Source organism: Hippocampus guttulatus, unplaced genomic scaffold (genome assembly GCF_054856545.1).
Source record: "Hippocampus guttulatus isolate MCC_2025c unplaced genomic scaffold, RoL_Hgut_1.0 HiC_scaffold_26, whole genome shotgun sequence".
Lineage (NCBI taxonomy): Eukaryota > Metazoa > Chordata > Actinopteri > Syngnathiformes > Syngnathidae > Hippocampus > Hippocampus guttulatus.
This window is the reverse complement of record NW_028233885.1, coordinates 1,072,234-1,078,188: the sequence shown is the minus strand read 5'-3', so window position 1 is coordinate 1,078,188 and position 5,955 is coordinate 1,072,234.

Below are 5,955 nucleotides of genomic sequence, written 5' to 3'. Positions count from 1 at the left end.
TACATGTTGAAGTGTGTGCATAAGTCCTTTGGTTTAGGTGTGACACTCAATTTGAGTTTTTATTGCTTTAAATGCATTTTCAGCCCGAGCTGAGCACGTTTTGTGAGTTTGAATGTATCTTCATAGGAATGAGTTGTGTGGTCAAATTAATGCTCATTTAGGCTTCAGGTGGTCATCCTGAACTAAATACATGTTGAAGTGTGTGAATAAGTCCTTTGGTTTAGGCGTGACACTCAATTTGAGTTTTTATTGCTTTAAATTGAATGCATTTTCAGCCCGAGCTGAGCGCGCTTTCTGACTTTGAATGTATCTTCATAGGAATGAGTTGTGTGGTGAAATTATTGCTGATTTAGGCTTCAGGAGGTCATCCTGAACAAAATACATGTTGAAAAGTGTGCATAAGTCCTTTGGTTTAGGCGTGACACTCAATTTGAGTTTTTATTGCTTTAAATGCATTTTCAGCCCGAGCTGAGCACGTTTTGTGAGTTTGAATGTATCTTCATAGGAATGAGTTGTGTGGTCAAATTAATGCTCATATGGGCTTCAGGAGGTCATCCTGAACAAAATACACGTTGAAGTGTGTGCATAAGTCCTTTGGTTTAGGTGTGACACTCAATTTGAGTTTTTATTGCTTTAAATGCATTTTCAGCCCGAGTTGAGCACGTTTTGTGAGTTTGAATGTATCTTCATAGGAATGAGTTGCGTGGTCAAATTAATGCTCATTTAGGCTTCAGGTGGTCATCCTGAACTAAATACATGTTGAAGTGTGTGCATAAGTCCTTTGGTTTAGGCGTGACACTCAATTTGAGTTTTTATTGCTTTAAATGCATTTTCAGCCCGAGCTGAGCACGTTTTGTGAGTTTGAATGTATCTTCATAGGAATGAGTTGTGTAGTCAAATTAATGCTCATATGGGCTTCAGGAGGTCATCCTGAACAAAATACATGTTGAAGTGTGTGCATAAGTCCTTTGGTTTAGGTGTGACACTCAATTTGAGTTTTTATTGCTTTAAATGCATTTTCAGCCCGAGCTGAGCACGTTTTGTGAGTTTGAATGTATCTTCATAGGAATGAGTTGTGTGGTCAAATTAATGCTCATTTAGGCTTCAGGTGGTCATCCTGAACTAAATACATGTTGAAGTGTGTGCATAAGTCCTTTGGTTTAGGCGTGACACTCAATTTGAGTTTTTATTGCTTTAAATTAAATGCATTTTCAGCCCGAGCTGAGCGCGCTTTCTGACTTTGAATGTATCTTCATAGGAATGAGTTGTGTGGTCAAATTATTGCTGATTTAGGCTTCAGGAGGTCATCCTGAACAAAATACATGTTGAAGTGTGTGCATAAGTCCTTTGGTTTAGGCGTGACACTCAATTTGAGTTTTTATTGCTTTAAATGCATTTTCAGCCCGAGCTAAGCAAGTTTTGTGAGTTTAAATGTATCTTCATAGGAATGAGTTGTGTAGTCAAATTAATGCTCATATGGGGTTCAGAGGGTCATCCTGAACAAAATACATGTTGAAGTGTGTGCATAAGTCCTTTGGTTTAGGTGTGACACTCAATTTGAGTTTTTATTGCTTTAAATGCATTTTCAGCCCGAGCTGAGCACGTTTTGTGAGTTTGAATGTATCTTCATAGGAATGAGTTGTGTGGTCAAATTAATGCTCATTTAGGCTTCAGGTGGTCATCCTGAACTAAATACATGTTGATGTGTGTGCATAAGTCCTTTGGGTGTGACACTCAATTTGAGTTTTTATTGCTTTAAATGCATTTTCAGCCCGAGCTGAGCGCGTTTTGTGAGTTTGAATGTATCGTCATAGAAATGAGTTGTGTGGTCAAATTAATGCTTATTTAGGCTTCAGGAGGTCATCCTGAACAAAATACATGTTGAAGTGTGTGCATAAGTCCTTTGGTTTAGGCGTGACACTCAATTTGAGTTTTTATTGCTTTAAATGCATTTTCAGCCCGAGCTGAGCACGTTTTGTGTGTTTGAATGTATCTTCATAGGAATGAGTTGTGTGGTCAAATTAATGCTCATATGGGCTTCAGGAGGTCATCCTGAACAAAATACATGTTGAAGTGTGTGCATAAGTCCTTTGGTTTAGGCGTGACACTCAATTTGAGCTTTTATTCCTTTAAATGCATTTTCAGCCCGAGCTGAGCACGTTTTGTGAGTTTGAATGTATCTTCATAGGAATGAGTTGTGTGGTCAAATTAATGCTCATTTAGGCTTCAGGTGGTCATCCTGAACTAAATACATGTTGAAGTGTGGTCATAAGTCCTTTGGTTTAGGCGTGACACTCAATTTGAGTTTTTATTGCTTTAAATGCATTTTCAGCCGGAGCTGAGCACGTTTTGTGAGTTTGAATGTATCTTCATAGAATGAGTTGTGTGGTCAAATTAATGCTCATTTAGGCTTCAGGTGGTCATCCTGAACTAAATACATGTTGAAGTGTGGGCATAAGTCCTTTGGTTTAGGCGTGACATTCAATTTGAGTTTTTATTGCTTTAAATGCATTTTCAGCCCGAGCTGAGCATGTTTTGTGAGTTTGAATGTATCTTCATAGAATGAGTTGTGTGGTCAAATTAATGCTCATTTAGGCTTCAGGTGGTCATCCTGAACAAAATACATGTTGAAGTGTGTGCATAAGTCCTTTGGTTTAGGCGTGACATTCAATTTGAGTTTTTATTGCTTTAAATGCATTTTCAGCCCGAGCTGAGCATGTTTTGTGAGTTTGAATGTATCTTCATAGGAATGAGTTGTGTGGTCAAATTAATGCTCATTTAGGCTTCAGGTGGTCATCCTGAACAAAATACATGTTGACGTGTGTGCATAAGTCCTTTGGTTTAGGTGTGACACTCAATTTGAGTTTTTATTGCTTTAAATGCATTTTCAGCCCGAGCTGAGCGCGTTTTGTGAGTTTGAATGTATCTTCATAGGAATGAGTTGTGTGGTCAAATTAATGCTTATTTAGGCTTCAGGAGGTCATCCTGAACAAAATACATGTTGAAGTGTGTGCATAAGTCCTTTGGTTTAGGCGTGACACTCAATTTGAGTTTTTATTGCTTTAAATGCATTTTCAGCCCGAGTTGAGCACGTTTTGTGAGTTTGAAAATATCTTCATAGGAATGAGTTGTGTGGTCAAATTAATGCTCATTTAGGCTTCAGGAGGTCATCCTGAACAAAATACATGTTGAAGTGTGTGCATAAGTCCTTTGGTTTAGGTGTGACACTCAATTTGAGTTTTTATTGCTTTAAATGCATTTTCAGCCCGAGCTGAGCACGTTTTGTGAGTTTGAATGTATCTTCATAGGAATGAGTTGTGTAGTCAAATTAATGCTCATATGGGCTTCAGGATACATGTTGAAGTGTGTGCATAAGTCCTTTGGTTTAGGTGTGACACTCAATTTGAGTTTTTATTGCTTTAAATGCATTTTCAGCCGGAGCTGAGCACGTTTTGTGAGTTTGAATGTATCTTCATAGGAATGAGTTGTGTGGTCAAATTAATGCTCATTTAGGCTTCAGGTGGTCATCCTGAACTAAATACATGTTGAAGTGTGTGAATAAGTCCTTTGGTTTAGGCGTGACACTCAATTTGAGTTTTTATTGCTTAAAATTGAATGCATTTCAGCCCGAGCTGAGCGCGCTTTCTGACTTTGAATGTATCTTCATAGGAATGAGTTGTGTGGTGAAATTATTGCTGATTTAGGCTTCAGGAGGTCATCCTGAACAAAATACATCTTGAAAAGTGTGCATAAGTCCTTTGGTTTAGGCGTGACACTCAATTTGAGTTTTTATTGCTTTAAATGCATTTTCAGCCCGAGCTGAGCACGTTTTGTGAGTTTGAATGTATCTTCATAGGAATGAGTTGTGTGGTCAAATTAATGCTCATATGGGCTTCAGGAGGTCATCCTGAACAAAATACATGTTGAAGTGTGTGAATAAGTCCTTTGGTTTAGGTGTGACACTCAATTTGAGTTTTATTGCTTTAAATGCATTTTCAGCCCGAGCTGAGCACGTTTTGTGAGTTTGAATGTATCTTCATAGGAATGAGTTGTGTGGTCAAATTAATGCTCATATGGGTTTCAGGAGGTCATCCTGAACAAAATACACGTTGAAGTGTGTGCATAAGTCCTTTGGTTTAGGTGTGACACTCAATTTGAGTTTTTATTGCTTTAAATGCATTTTCAGCCCGAGTTGAGCACGTTTTGTGAGTTTGAATGTATCTTCATAGGAATGAGTTGCGTGGTCAAATTAATGCTCATTTAGGCTTCAGGTGGTCATCCTGAACTAAATACATGTTGAAGTGTGTGCATAAGTCCTTTGGTTTAGGCGTGACACTCAATTTGAGTTTTTATTGCTTTAAATGCATTTTCAGCCCGAGCTGAGCACGTTTTGTGAGTTTGAATGTATCTTTATAGGAATGAGTTGTGTAGTCAAACTAATGCTCATATGGGCTTCACGAGGTCATCCTGAGCAAAATACATGTTGAAGTGTGTGCATAAGTCCTTTGGTTTAGGTATGACACTCAATTTGAGTTTTAATTGCTTTAAATGCATTTTCAGCCCGAGCTGAGCACGTTTTGTGAGTTTGAATGTATCTTCATAGGAATGAGTTGTGTAGTCAAATTAATGCTCATATGGGCTTCAGGATGTCATCCTGAACAAAATACATGTTGAAGTGTGTGCATAAGTCCTTTGGTTTAGGTGTGACACTCAATTTGAGTCTTTATTGCTTTAAATGCATTTTCAGCCCGAGCTGGGCGCGTTTTGTGAGTTTGAATGTATCTTCATAGGAATGAGTTGTGTGGTCAAATTAATGCTTATTTAGGCTTCAGGAGGTCATCCTGAACAAAATACATGTTCAAGTGTGTGCATAAGTCCTTTGGTTTAGGCGTGACACTCAATTTGAGTTTTTATTGCTTTAAATGCATTTTCAGCCCGAGTTGAGCACGTTTTGTGAGTTTGAATGTATCTTCATAGGAATGAGTTGCGTGGTCAAATTAATGCTCATTTAGGCTTCAGGTGGTCATCTTGAACTAAATACGTGTTGAAGTGTGTGCATAAGTCCTTTGGTTTAGGCGTGACACTCAATTTGAGTTTTTATTGCTTTAAATGCATTTTCAGCCCGAGCTGAGCACGTTTTGTGAGTTTGAATGTATCTTTATAGGAATGAGTTGTGTAGTCAAACTAATGCTCATATGGGCTTCACGAGGTCATCCTGAGCAAAATACATGGTGAAGTGTGTGCATAAGTCCTTTGGTTTAGGTGTGACACTCAATTTGAGTTTTAATTGCTTTAAATGCATTTTCAGCCCGAGCTGAGCATGTTTTGTGAGTTTGAATGTATCTTCATAGGAATGAGTTGTGTGGTCAAATTAATGCTCATTTAGGCTTCAGTTGGTCATCCTGAACTAAATACATGTTGAAGTGTGTGCATAAGTCCTTTGGTTTAGGTGTGACACTCAATTTGAGTTTTTATTGCTTTAAATGCATTTTCAGCCCGAGCTGAGCGCGTTTTGTGAGTTTGAATGTATCTTCATAGGAATGAGTTGTGTGGTCAAATTAATGCTTATTTAGACTTCAGGAGGTCATCCTGAACAAAATACATGTTCAAGTGTGTGCATAAGTCCTTTGGTTTAGGCGTGACACTCAATTTGAGTTTTTATTGCTTTAAATGCATTTTCAGCCCGAGCTGAGCACGTTTTGTGAGTTTGAATGTATCTTCATAGGAATGAGTTGTGTAGTCAAATTAATGCTCATATGGGCTTCAGAAGGTCATCCTGAACAAAATACATGAAGTGTGTGCATAAGTCCTTTGGTTTAGGCGTGACACTCAATTTGAGTTTTTATTGCTTTGAATGCATTTTCAGCCCGAGCTGAGCACGTTTTGTGAGTTTGAATGTATCTTCATAGGAATGAGTTGTGTGGTCAAATTAATGCTCATTTAGGCTTCAGGTGG